Raw genomic sequence first — 15,504 nt, 5'->3', positions numbered from 1 at the left:
CTTAGAGACCTACAAAGAGACTTAGACTCCCACACAATAATAATGGGAAACTTTAACACCCCACTGTCAACATTAGACAGATCAACAAGACAGGAAGTTAACAAGGATATCCAGGAATTGAACTCAGCTCTGCACCAAGCAGACCTAATAGACATCTACAGAACTCTCCACCGCAAATCAACAGAATATACATTGTTCTCAGCACCACATCACACTTATTCCAAAACTGACCACATAGTTAGAAGCACTCCTCAGCAAATGTAAAAGAATAGAAATTATAACAAACTGTCTCTCAGACCACAGTGCAATCAAACTAGAACTCAGGATTAAGAAACTCACTCAAAACCGCTCAACTACATGGAAACTGAACAACCTGCTCCTGAATGACTACTGGGTACATAACGAAATGAAGGCAGAAATAAAGATGTTCTTTGAAACCAATGAGAACAAAGACACAACATACCAGAATCTCTGGGACACATTTAAAGCAGTATGTAGAGGGAAATTTATAGCACTAAATGCCCACAAGAGAAAGCAGGAAGGATCTAAAATTGACACCCTAACATCACAATTAAAAGAACTAGAGAAGCAAGAGCAAACACATTCAAAAGCTAGCAGAAGGCAAGAAATAACTAAGATCAGAGCAGAACTGAAGGAGATAGAGACACAAAAAACCCTTCAAAAAAATCAATGAATCCAGGAGCTGGTTTTTTGAAAAGATCAACAAAATTGATAGACTGCTAGCAAGACTAATGAAGAAAAGAGAGAAGAATCAAATAGATGCAATAAAAAATAATAAAGGGGATATCACCACCAATCCCACAGAAACACAAACTACCATCAGAGAATACTATAAACACCTCTACACAAATGAAGTAGAAAATCTAGAAGAAATGGATAAATTCCTGGACACATACACCCTCCCAAGACTAAACCAGGAAGAAGTTGAATCTCTGAATAGACCAATAATAGGTTCTGAAATTGAGGCAATAATTAATAGCCTACCAATCAAAAAAAGTCCAGGACCAGACGGGTTCACAGCCGAATTCTACCAGAGGTACAAAGAGGAGCTGGTACCATTCCTTCCGAAACTATTCCAATCAATAGAAAAAGAGGGAATCCTCCCTAATTCATTTTATGAGGCCAACATCATCCTGATACCAAAGCCTGGCAGAGACACAACAAAAGAAGAGAATTTTAGACCAATATCCCTGATGAACATCAATGCAAAAATCCTCAATAAAATACTGGCAAACCGAATCCAGCAGCACATCAAAAAGCTTATCCACCATGATCAAGTTGGCTTCATCCATGGGATGCAAGGCTGGTTCAACATGAACAAATCAATAAACATAATCCATCACATAAACAATACCAAAGACAAAAAACACATGATTATCTCAATAGATGCAGAAAAGGCCTTCAACAAAATTCAACAGCCCTTCATGCTAAAAACTCTCAGTAAACTAGGTATTGATGGGATGTATTTAAAAATAGTAAGAGCTATTTATGACAAACCCACAGCCAATATCATACTAATGGGCAAAAACTGGAAGCATTCCCTTTGAAAACTGGCACAAGACAGGGATGCCCTCTCTCACCACTCCTATTCAACATAGTGTTAGAAGTTCTGGCCAGGGCAATCAGGCAGGTGAAGGAAATAAAGGGTATTCAATTAGGAAAAGAGGAAGTCAAATTATCCCTGTTTGCAGATGACATGATTGTATATTTAGAAAACCCCATCGTCTCAGCCCCAAATCTCCTTAAGCTGATAAGCAACTTCAGCAAAGTCTCAGGATACAAAACCAATGTGCAAAAATCACAAGCATTCCTATACACCAATAACAGACAAACAGAGAGCCAAATCATGAGTGAACTCCCATTCATGATTGCTTCAAAGAGAATAAAAAACCTGGGAATCCAACTTATAAGGGATGTGAAGGACCTCTTCAAGGAGAACTACAAACCGCTGCTCAACAAAATAAGAGAGAACACAAACAAATGGAAGAACATTCCATGCTCATGGATAGGAAGAATCAATATTGTGAAAATGGCCATACAGCCCAAGGTAATTTATAGATTCAATGCCATACCCATTAAACTACTGATGACTTTCTTCACAGAATTGGAAAAAACTACTTTCAAGTTAATATGGAACCAAAAAAGAGCCTGCATTGCCAAGACAATCCTAAGCCAAAAGAACAAAGCTGGAGGCATCATGCTACCTGACTTCAAACTATACTACAAGGCTACAGTAACCAAAGCAGCATGGTACTGGTACCAAAACAGAGATATAGACCAATGGAACAGAACAGAGCCCTCAGAAATAATACCACACATCTACAACCATCTGATCATTGACAAATGTGCCAAACAGGGAATCCTTTCCCTGTTTAATAAATTGTGCTGGGAAAACTGGCTAGCCATATGTAGAAAGCTGAAACTGGATGCCTTCCTTACACCTTATACAAAAATGAATTCAAGATGGATTAAAGACTTAACTGTTAGACCTAAAATCATAAAAAGCCTAGAAGAAAATCTAGGCAATACTATTCAGGCCATAGGCATGGGCAAGGACTTCATGACTAAAACACCAAAAGCAATGGCAACAAAAGCCAAAATTGAAAAACGGGATTTAATTAAACTAAAGAGCTTCTGCACAGCAAAAGAAACTACCATCAGAGTGAACAGGCAACCTACAGAATGGGAGAAAATTTTTACAATCTACCCACCTGACAAAGGGCTAATATCCAGAATCTATAAAGAACTTAAACAAATTTACAAGAAAAAATAAAACAAACCCATCAAAAAGTGGGCAAAGGATATGAACAGACACTTCTCAAAAGAAGACATTTATGCAACCAATAGACACATGAAAAAATGCTCATCATCACTGGTCATCAGAGAAATGCAAATCAAAACCACAATGAGATACCATCTCACCCCAGTCAGAATGGTGATGATTAAAAAGTCAGGAAACAACAGGTGCTGGAGAGGATGTGGAGAAATAGGAACACTTTTACACTGTTGGTGGGAGTGTAAACTAGTTCAACCATTGTGGAAGACAGTGTGGTGATTCCTCAAGGATCTAGAACTAGAAATACCATTTGACCCAGCAATCCCATTACTGGCATATACCCAAAGGATTATAAATCATGCTGCTATAAAGACACATGCACACGTATGTTTACTGTGGCACTATTCACAATAGCAAAGACTTGGAACCAACCCAAATGTCCATCAATGATAGACTGGATTAAGAACGTGGCACATATACACCATGGAATACTATGCAGCCATAAAAAAGGATGAGTTCATGTCCTTTGTAGCAACATGGATGAAGCTGGAAACCATCACTCTGAGCAAACTTTCGCAAGGACAGAAAACCAAACACCGCATGTTCTCACTCATAGGTGGGAATTGAACAATGAGAACACTTGGACACAGGGTGGGGAACATCATACACCAGGGTCTGTCATAGGGTGGGAGAAACGGGGAGGGATAGCATTAGGAGATATACCTAATGTAAATGACGAGTTAATGAGTGCAGCACACCAACACGGCACATGTATACATATGTAACAAACCTGCACATTGTGCACATGTACCCAGAACTTAAAGTATAATAATAATTAAAAAGAAAGAAAATGTAAAATAGTACAACCACTGAGGAAAACGGTTTCTTCAAAGAGTTTAAAATAGAATTACCAAATGACCCAGCAATTCTGTGGGTATACACTCAAAAGAATTGGGTCCCAAAGAGATACTTATACATTTATAATCATAACATTTGTAATCATAGCAGCATTATTCACAGTAGCTAAAACATGGAAGCAACCCAGGTATCAACTGACTGATGAATGGATAAGCAAAATGTGGTACATATATACAACAGAATATTATTAAGCCTTAAAGAGGAAATACATTTTGGCTGGGCACAGTGGCTCATGCATATAATACCAACACTTTGGGAGGCCGAGGTCGGCAGATGACCTGAGGTCAGGAGTTCGAGACCAGCCTGACCAACATGGTGAAACTCCATCTCTACTAAAAATACAAAAATTAGCTGGGTGTGATGCTGCACGCCTGTAGTCCCAGCTACTTGGGAGGCTGAGGCAGGAGAATCTCTTGAACGTGGGAGGAGGAGGTTGCAGTGAGCCAAGATCGCGCCACTGCACTCCAGCCTAGCGACAGAGTGAGACTCTGTCTCAAAAACAAACAAACAAACAAAAATAAATAAATTCTAATATATGCCGCAATATGAGTGAACCTTGATGAGGACATCATGTTAACTGAAATAAATTGGTCACAAAAAGATAAATACTGTATGATTCCACTTAAATTAGTTATTCATTGTAGTCCAAATCATAGTCAAAAAGCAGAATGATAAGAGGAGGAAGGAATGAGAAGTTACTGTTTAATGGATAGAAAGTTTCAATTTTGCAAAATGAAGAGTTCTGGAGATGGATGGTGGTGATAGTTGTACAATAATATTAATGTACTTAATGCCAATAAATTGTATACTTAAAAATGGGTAAGACAGAATATTTTGTTATGTGTATTTTACCACAGTAAAAGAAACTGAAAAAAAAAAAAAAAAAAAACCATGAACCATGAGCAGAATTGTAGAGGAACGAACCTGTAAAAGTAAATCCACTTGCTAGGTTGCTATATGTTATCCCTGGTTCCTTCCTGAAAATACTAATTAATGATGATTACAACAATATACCCAAATATTTACAATGTCAGAAATTTCCAGCAAATGTAGACTTGGTCACACATATCACATAAGTGATTAGCAACACGTTAAGACTGGGCATTCAGACACAGGCAAAGTTTACTATGATGGAGGAAAGTGACTATGCCATTCCCAGACTGCAATACTATATGCAATATATATGAGAAGCCAGTGCCATTATCTAATGAAAATAAAACTCAATAATACTTGAATAAAAGGTTATTGATAGAAATATTTTAACTTTAAAAATTTGGTCTCTATGTCTCTTTAGTCTCTTAGTTCAAACCAAATTTTCTGTAAGATCTTGTGATGTTCTTTGCTAGAAGACTGCTAGATTTCTTATTAGGGTACAAATACAATAGAAATCATGTTTTTGCAAAAGTCTACTACTCTAAAGATTGATTGCTGATATCTTTTTCCATGCAGTTTTATAAAATATATTGCCTCTATAAAAGACTCTAGATAGAAGTAAGACTCAATAGTGAAATAAATTCCATTAACACATTTTCATGGAAATAATTAGTTTAGTGACAACCTTCCAAAGCCCCACGTGGGGAGGTGGTAAATTGTCTTTGAACACCCACCTCGGCTATTTACACTTGCCATTAATGAGGGAAACAGTCACTATTTCTTTACAAACTCAATACGAGGCTGGAGGATGTACTCATAAAATCCAGCAGTCATACAATGTATATTATATTATTCTAGATAGTTTTTAATCTCTTCTGAAAAGTTATCCCTTTATATCACTTTTTAATCTGTAAGCATTATGTTCTCATTTTTATTATAATTTTGTTTTCTTCCTTTTACTGTTACCCTTATTATTCACTTTCATACCCATTTGAAATATAAATTACAATTAGCTATAATTCTTTTTTTATACCAGAAACCTTGATAACTTTTAAAATCAACTAATCATATTAGAAAATCTTCACAATAAATTCAGATAATAATTCAATACATTTGTAAATATTAATCATGTTTGCTTTTCATCTTTGTAATAAGTGAAATTCTCTAATATCCCAGGACCTACAGTCCTTCAGTAAAATGACAGTTGAAATACATTTCTCAAAAAATAGTATTATAGGCTGGGCGCGGTGGCTCACGCTTGTAATCCCAGCACTTTGGGAGGCCGAGGCGGGTGGATCACGAGGTCAAGAGATCGAGACCACGGTGAAACCCTATCTCTACTAAAAATACAAAAAAATTAGCCGGGCGTGGTGGCGGGTGCCTGTAGTACCAGCTACTTGGAGAGGCTGAGGCAGGAGAATGGCGTGAACCCGGGAGGCGGAGCTTGCAGTGAGCCAAGATTGCGCCACTGCACTCCAGCCTGGGCGACAGAGCGAGACTCCGCCTCAAAAAAAAAAAAAAAATAGTATTACAATTCTTAAGAATTTAATTCCCAAAATAATGTATCTCTGTACTTAACTCTATATGACGTATAGAAAGGTATGTGACAAAACTATAATGCTCTGCCTAAAGACTTGCAAAGCATACTCTGCACCCTCCTTTGAAGGTCAGATATTTGTTTACATCGTATGCTTAGGGGGTCCCATTTATGATAAATCACTTTTTCATATGCCATTTCCCCTACAATCTTCATTGTTTCACAATGTTTTGTTTTGTTTTGTTTTGTTTTGAGACAGGGTCTAGCTCTGTGCCCAGGCTGGAGTGCATTGGCATGATCATGGCTCAGTGCAACCTCAACCTCCAGGGCTCAGTTGATCCTCCCATCTCAGCCTCCTGAGCAGTTGTGACTCTGGGCACACACCACCATGCCCAGCTAATTTTTGCATTTTAGACACAGGGTTTCACCATGTTGCCCAGGCTTGTCTCAAATTCCTGGGCTCAAGCAATCCGCTTGCCTCGGCCTCCCAAAGTGCTAGGATTACAGGTGTGAGCCACTGTGCCCGGCCTTGTTCTACAGTTTTATTTTTATTTTTATTTTTTTTAGACAGGTTCTTGCTCTGTCACCCAGGCTAAGTGGCGCGATCTTGGCTCACTGCAACCTCTACCTCCTGGGTTCAAGCAATTCTCCTGCCTCACCCTTCCAAGTATAGCTGGGACTACAGATGTGCACCACCATGCCCAGCTAGTTTTTTATTTTAATTTTTATTTAATTAATTTTTTTTTTTTGAGAGGGAGTCTCACTCTGTCGCCCAGACTGGAGTGCCGTGGTGCAATCACGGCTCACTGAAAGCTCTGCCCCCCAGGTTCATGCCATTCTCCTGCCTCCCAGGTTCATGCCTCCCAGGTTCTCTGCCTCCCAGGTTCATGCCATTCTCCAGCCTGGCACTACAGGTGCCGCCACCACGCCCAACTAATTTTTTTTTATTTTTAGTAGAGACAGGGTTTCACCGTGTAGCCAGGATGGTCTAGATCTCCTGACCTCGTGATCTGCCTGCCTCGGCATCCCAAAGTGCTAGGAGTACAGGCATGAGCCACCCAGAGCCCAGCCTGTTCTACAGTTTTTAAAATTATAATTCTTTTTAAAATCAAAACATTCTAAACTTTTTTTTTTTTTTTGAGACAGAGATTTTGCTCTCGTTGCCCAGGCTGGAGTGCAATGGCATGATCTTGGCTCACTGCAACCTCCACCTCCCAGGTTCAAGAGATTCTTCTGCCTCATCCTCCTGAGTAGCTGGGATTACAGGTGTGCACCACCACACCTGGCTAATTTTGTATTTTTAGTAGAAACAGGGTTTCACCATGTTGATCAGGGTGTTCTCAAACTCTTGACCTCAAGTGATCCACCCGCCTTGGCCTCCCAAAGTGCTGGGATTACAGGCACGAGCCACTGCGCCCAGCCAACAGTTTTTGATTTACAAATTGAGTAGATAGTGTAGCATTTTCATATGCCCCCCAACATACACACACATTTTCCATTTTCCCCTATTATTAACAGCTTATGTTAGTATGGCTCACTTATTACAGTTAATGAATGAATACTGAAAAGTTATTATTAACTGGTCCATAGTTTGATTTCCTTAGTTTTTACTTAATGTCTTTTTTCTGTTCCAGTATCCCATTCAGGATGCCCCTATATTACGTTTACTTGCCGCGTCTCCTTAGGTGTCTCTTAGCTGTGATCGTTTCTCAGACTTTCTCTTTTTGAGAATCTTGACAGTTTAAAGAGTTCTGGTCAGGTATACTGCAGGATGGCCCTCTATTAGAATTTGTTTTTCTCAGGCCGGGCACTGTGGCTTGCGCCTGTAGTCCCAGTACTTTGGGAGGCCAAGGTGGGTGGATCACTTAAGGTCAGGAGTTTGAGACTAGCCTACCCAACATGGGGAAATCCCATCTCTATTAAAAATACAAAAATTGGCCAGGCACAGCAGCTCATGCCTATAATCACAGCACTTTGGGAGGCCAAGGAGGGCGGATCACAAGGTCAGGAGTTCAAGACCAGCCTGGCCAATATGGTGAAATCCCATCTTTACTAAAAAATACTAAAATTAGCCAGGCGTGGCGGTGCACACCTGTAGTCCTAGCTACTCAGGAGGCTGAGGCAGGAGAATCGCTTGAACCCAGGAGGCAGAGGTTGCAGTGAGCCGAGGTCATGCCACTGCACTCCAGCCTGGGCAACAGAGTAAGACTCTGTCTCAAAACAAAAAACAAACAAAAAACCCCACAAAAATTAGCTGGTCACGGTGGTGTGCACCTGTAATCCCACCTATTCGGGAGGCTGAGGCAGTAGAATTGCTTGAACCTGGGAGGTGGAAGCTGCAGTGAGTCAAGATTGCACCACTGCACTGCACTCCAGTCTGGGCGACACAGCAAGACTCCACCTCAAAAAAAAAAAAAAAAAAAGTATTGTTTTTCTCACAGTTAGATTGGTGTTACAGACTTTTGTGACAAAGATCACACAGATGAAGTGCCATTTTTCATCATAGTATATTGAGGGTATATATGACATCAACATGATTTATGACTGTTTATATTGACCCATAATCACTTGGCTTGAAGGTGTGTTTGTCACATCTCTCCCATGAAGTTATTCCTTTCCTCCCACTCCCCACTTTTCATAAGGGACTCTTTGGAAGGAAGTCACTATGCACAGCCCACACTTAAGGAGTGGGGAATTATGCTCCCTGTCCTTAGGATGGAGTATCTAGAAAATATAATTAGCATTATTCCACATGGAAAGATTTGTCTATTCACTTCCATTTATTAATTTATCCAATTATTTATATATCAGTATGAACTCATTGTGGAGTCCTGATAAGTTAGCAACAACAAGGGGGGTGCCCCAGGGTGGGGGAGAACAATTGTTCTGAGAAACAGCTAACTACAAACATCCTGTTTGCACAATATCCTGTTCCCAAATACATCGTTCTACATGTAGTCCCTTCCAGGTCCATCCCATAAAACTTCCCTCCAGCCCTGCCTCTTTGCAGACAGCTTCTTCTCTGCTGTGCTGCCCAATGCTTCCTTGCAACATACTTTCTCTCTAATACACTTACTTTCTTTAACTCACAGCTGTTTCAGCAAATTATTTTACCACTGATGATGCTGGCCCAGATCAGCTGCAACCCACCACAATCATGAATATTTATGTTATACTTTCGGTTATAATACAATAGTATGGTATTCATTCATTTATTTTACTCAAATATTTCTAAATTTTCCCATTGGGTGCTCTTTCATTTGGCTTCTTTTACATACCTCTCACAGTGATCTTTTTTTTTTTCTTTAGCACTTTCTTACTTTCTGCCTCTACAAGATGCCCCAGGCTGGTTCTGTACATTTTCTACCCTATCCCTGGAATCAGCCATTTCTCCAAGGAGTCCTGGTTACTCTTACTGAAGAATAATATTAGAAACCAAGATCTGAGCACTAGGTATACTTGTTACTACTGAATTGGTCTGGCTTTTGCCCTTGGCTCCAGGGAGGTATTCTCTAAGCCTCTGTAATGCCTGACTGAAAAGTAGGTCCTTGTTAATCTGGGAGCTTTAGGCCATGCCAGATAGCCTATGCTAACAATGTACTTAATGGTGGAGGTTTTGAGCCATGTGGTATCTGTAACAAAAAACAGCCATGTGAGTGGTCAATCATGTCTATATGACCAAGCCCCAACAAAAACTCTGGACACCAAGGCTTGAGTGATCTTACCTGGTTGGCAATACTTCTAGCGTGTTGTCACAAATTGTTGCTGGGGGAAGTTACCACTGTCCATTAGTCCAGCAGTAGAAGAAACTGGAAGCTTCACATGAGGAATTCTCCTGCACTCTGTCCCATGTGCTTCTTCCCTTGGCTGGTTTTAATATGTATCCTTTTATTGTAATAAACCATAACTGTAAATATAACAGCTTTCAGCGAGTTCTGTGAGTACCTCTAGGGAATTATTCAACATGAGGGTGATCTTGGGGACCCCTAAACTTACAGTTGGAGTCAGAAGTGGTGGTGGTGTTGTAAACTTCTAAACTTTATAGTATGTATACTAACTTGTGCACATACCCATCTATAAAAATTTCCACATGCAACTATCTAACTATATATGAGCTCTTCTAGTATCTTCAACATTAATCCATTACCACATGGGTCATTCTAGTTTCCTCCCTTGTTGATTTGTAAAATCTTCACTCCAACAGTGAGAAACCTGGCTCCCACTACCTGCTATCTATTTTCTTATTGTTCAGTGTTAGTGTACAAGTATAGCAACAATGCATTTATTAACCTATAAACCCATGCAGAAAAACTTTATCAACTTGAGTAAGTACTCTTGTACAGTTCCTTTGGCCTTTAGTTTTACAGACTCCAGTCATTTTCAAAGTTAGGGTAGCACTTTTCTCCCCATCCCTTTTGGTGAGGTTGTTTCATATATTTGTAATATAGTTAGATGCTCTCGTCACAGTCTGCTTTCTTTCCCAAATCCCATGACTTCCTGAATTATATTATTTTTTCCTTAAAAAAAAATTTTTTTTTTTAGAGACAAAGTCTTGCCATGTTGCTGGACTTGAACTCAAGTCCCAAGCTGGACTTGAACTCTTGGCCGCAAGTGATCTTCTTATCTCAGCCTCCCAAGTAGCTGGGACTACAGGCAGAAGCCACCATGCCTACCTCTGAAAGCCACTGTTGAATTTGTACACACTGAGGTTAACTTTTCGTGCTGTAAAGTTCTACAGACTTTAACAAACGCATAATGTCACATATCCACCATTACGGTGCGTACAGACTAATTTCACCACCCTAAAATACCACTCTGCTTCACCTATTCATCCCTCCCTCACTACTGTCCACAACCTCTGACAACCACTGATCTTTTTACTGCCACCATAATTTTCCTCCTCCAGAATGTTATATAATTGGAATTGTTACAGTATATAGGTTTTTCAATTACTTAACAGTATGCATCTATGTTTTCTCCATGTCTTTTCCTGGTTTAATATCTCCTTTCCATTGATCACTTAATAACATTCCATTGTATGAATGTATCACAATAGTTTGGTTATCCATTCGCCTATCAAGGGACAATCTGTTGCATCCAGTTTGGGGGCAGTTATGAATAAAGCTGCTGTAAACATTCCTTTGCAGGTTTCTGTGTGGACATAAGTTTACAACTCAACTGGGTATGTCTATTGCACCTAGAAATGTGATTAATTGCTAGATCATATGGTAAGAATATGTTTATCTTTCTTGTAAGCCACTGCCAAACTGTTTTCCAAAGTGGCTATACCATTTTGCATTTCCACCAGCAAAGATGAAAGTTTCTTTTGTTTTTCATCCTCACTGGCATTTCATCCTCACCAGCTTTTCAGTTTTTAAATTTAGCCATTCTAACAGACTTTAATGGTATCTCATTGTTTTAACCTGCAATTCCCTAAAGACAAATGATGTTGAGCATCTTTTTAGGTGTTTATTTGCTGTCTCTACATCTTCTTTATTGAGGTATCTGTTCAGATCTTTTGCTCCTTTTTTAATTGGGTTGTTCACTTTCTTATGTTGAATTCTAAGTGTTCTTTGTATATTTTGGGTACAAGTCCTTTATCAGATATGTGTTTTGCAAAGATTTTCTCCCAGTTTGTGACTTACCTTTTAACTCCCTTTACTGTGTCTTTCCCAGAACACAAGTTTAAAGTCAATTTTATCAATGTTTTTTCCCTCCATGTTATTTGAGTTGTATCTAAAACTCATGGCCAAACTCAAGGTCACTAGATTTCTCCTATGTTATCTTCTAGAAGTCTTATAAGTTGTGCATTTTACATTTATGTGTATGATCTATTTTAAGTTAATTTTTGTGACAGGTATAAGATCTATGTTTACATTCCAGAGGACTTTCTTAATTGAAAGGCTTCAAAGATTTATCAACACGTTATTGTCAGTGATCATCACCTTCTCTGGGACAGTCTAAGAGCCCTGGCTGGAGATGAGACAGAATCAAGACTAACTTCTCAAATGCTTCCAACTTTTATAAACAGCATACTACATTGTCTAAATTAGCAAATGCGTAGCATATATAATTTATAAAAGCCTCATGGGCCGGTTGTGGTGGCTTACGCCTGTAATCCCAACGTTCTGGGAGGCCGAGGCGGGTGGATCACCTGAGGTCAGGAGATCGAGACCATCCTGGCTAACACGGTGAAACCCTGTCTCTACTAAAAATACAAAAAATTGGCCAAGAGTGGTGGCAGGCACCTGTAATCCCAGCTACTCAGGAGGCTGAGGCAGGAGAATCACTTGAATCCGGGAGGCAGAGGTTGCAGTGAGCGGAGATTGCACCACTGCACTCTAGTCTAGGTGACAGTGCGAGACTCTGTCTTAAAAAAAAAAAAAAAAAAGCCTCATGATTTTAATAGAATTTCTGATGGCCTTTTAAAACAATTTCTTAACATAAATTAAAAGTCCAATAAATTTTTCTGAGTAATCTTAAATAAAAGTAAAATCAGTTTGTAACTATTAGGGATAATGAGAGATTTTGTGTGTGTGTGTGTGTGTGTGTGTGTGTGTGTGTGTGTGTGTGTGTTTATTCTCATTCTCTGACAGTTGTATATCCTGGGAATTCTTTTTTTTTTTTTTTTTTTTTAAGAGACAGGGTTTTACTCTGTTACCCAGGCTGGAGTGCAGTGGGACCATCATGGCCCACCGTAACCTCCAACTCCTGGGCTCAAGTGATCCTCCCATCTCAGCCTCTGGAGTACCTAAGACTACAGGCATGCGCCAACAAATCCAGTTGATCTTAAATTTTTTTGTGGCCGGGCACGGTGGCTCACGCCTTGTAATCCCAGCACTTTAGGAGGCTGAGGCAGGCAGATCACAAGGTCAGGAGCTCGAGACCAGCCTGATCAATATGGTGAAACCCCGTCTCTACTAAAAATACAAAAATTAGCTGGGTGTGGTGGTGTGCGCCTGTAATCCCAGCTACTCAGGAGGCTGAGGCAAGAGAATCACTTGAACCCAGGTGGCAGAGGTTGCAGTGAGCCAAGATCGCACCACTGTACTCCCAGCCTGGGCGACAGAGCGAGACTCCATCTCAAGAAAACAAAAAAAATTTTTTTTTTGTAAAGACAGGCTCTTACTCTGTCACCCAGGCTGGTCTTGAACTCCTGGCCTCATTAAATCCTCATGCCTTGGCCTCCCAAAGTGCGGGTGTGAGCCACCATGCCAGGCCCCCTGGGAATTCTTTGATTTAGGTAAGAAGGTGGTAGATGATGAAATACATTAATCTTAATATTATATATAGTTCATTTTTTCCTGAAAGAATTTTAATCTGGATAACATAAAACATAAAGTTAGTAGTCTTGTCACTTTTGAGCAACAATATATACCCAAAACTTAAAAAACAGTTGCCATTAGAGTATATCAGGATGGTTTTGCTCTGGGCAGCATAGTATAGTGGTTAACATCATGTTAGAGATTCTAAAGCCACACCTGACTTTGAATCCTAGCTCTACTGTTTACCAATTTTGTAACCTTAGGCAATTAATTACTTGACTGTTCTAAGTCTCAGTTTCCCCATTTTTTTTTAATTATAATATTTAACATTTGAGTGTGATCCTTGTGCAGGGACCATGCTAATCTTCTCTGTATCATTTTTAGTATATGTGCTGCTGAAGCGAGCGCCCCATTTGTTTTTGTTTTGTTTTGTTATTTGAGACGGGGTCTTGTTCTGTCACTCAGGCTGGAGTGCAGTAGCATGATCATAGCTCACTGCAGCCTCAAAATCCTGGGCTCAAGCAATCCTCCTGCCTCAGCCTCCTGAATAGCTGGGACTGCAGGCATGCACCACCATGCATGGCTAATTTTAAAAAATTTTTTGTAGATAGAGGTCTCACTATATTGCCTAAGCTAGTCTTGAACTCCTGGGCTCAAGCACTCCTCCTACCTCAGCCTCCTAAATGCTGGGATTACAGGTGCGAGCCACTACACTCAGTCAAAAATGTATGTTTTAATAAAATATAAAGCTACAGTGGGAAGGCTCAACAGTATCACAGGTAATAAAATTTCCCAGAACATTTACAATAACACTAAAAAAAATTAAAATTCGGGTATAAATATAACAAAACATGCACAGGATCTGTGTGCTAAAAACTATAAAATACTGATGAATTTTATTTTATTTTATTTTATTTTATTTGAGATAGGGTCTTGCTCTGTCACCGAGGCTGAAGTGCAGTGGCACAAATGATTGTGGCTTACTATACCCTTGACCTCCCAGACTCAATCAATCACCTCGCCTAAGCCTCCCCAGTAGCTGGGACTACAGGCACGTGCCACCACGGTTGGCGAATTTTTCTATTTTTTGTAGAGATGAGGTCTCACTATGTTGCTGAGGCTGGTCTCGAACTCCTGTGCTCAAGTGATCCTCCCACCTCAGACTCTCAAAGTGCTGGGATTACAGGCATGAGTCACTGCATCAGGCCAAAAAAAGGTTTTAATGACCTAAATAACTGGGGAGATGTGGCATTCTCATGGATTCGGAGGCTTTACAGAGTAAAGACGTCAATTCTCTCAAAATTGATCTGCAGTTGGCTTAATGCAATTCCTATAAAAATCCTAACAGATTTTTATACATGAACAAGCTGATTCTAAAATTTATATGGAAAGGCAAAGGAACTAGAATATCTAAAAGAATTTTGAAAAAAAGAATAAAATAAGGGTAATCACATTAGCTTTTTAAAGACCTACTATATAGACACAACAGTTAAATGGTCATATTGGGAGACATAGACACACAGATCAATAGAACAAAAAAAAAAGAGTAAAAAATAAACTCACACTTGTCCAGACAACTAATTTTTAACAAAGGCATAAAAGCAATTTAATGAAGCAAGGATAGTCATTTTAACAAGTGGTGATGGGACAACTGGTCTCCCGTAGGAGACAAAATGGACCTTGACCTAAATCTCACAATTTATACCAAAATTAACAAACTTCAAATGCATAATTTTATCAGATGTTGAACTATAAGACTCTTAGGGAAAACACAAGAGAAACCCTGTGTGACTTAAATTTAGAGAAAATGTTCTTAGATATGACACCAAAAGTACAGCCCATAAAAGAAAAAATTAATAAATTAGACTTCATCGTAATTAAAACTTTTCCTCTGTGAAAGATATTAAGAAAATGAGAAAAGAAGCCGCAGATTGGGAGAAAATATTTGCAAATCACATATATTTGACAAATAATTTATATCTAGAATAAATAAGGAAATCCCTAACCTCAACTATAAATAAGTAAGCAGTCCAATTACAAAGTGGGCAAACAAGTCAACAATGCAATCCCATTTACAATAGCCATACCCCACACCCCATCAAAAAATAAAAATA

General features: G+C 39.3%; 1 protein-coding gene and 1 pseudogene across 1 annotated transcript in view; both read right to left on the bottom strand.

Moving 5' to 3' along the window:
* PPM1E (protein phosphatase, Mg2+/Mn2+ dependent 1E) overlaps positions 1-15,504 on the bottom strand; it is a 225,692-nt gene that overhangs the window by 133,926 nt on the left and 76,262 nt on the right. The gene's annotated exons all lie outside the window — the stretch shown is intronic.
* On the bottom strand, positions 13,699-13,798 carry LOC115838425 (annotated as a pseudogene).

This window comes from Nomascus leucogenys, chromosome 14, assembly GCF_006542625.1.
Source record: "Nomascus leucogenys isolate Asia chromosome 14, Asia_NLE_v1, whole genome shotgun sequence".
NCBI lineage: Eukaryota > Metazoa > Chordata > Mammalia > Primates > Hylobatidae > Nomascus > Nomascus leucogenys.
This window is presented reverse-complemented; position numbering and strand designations above follow the sequence as displayed.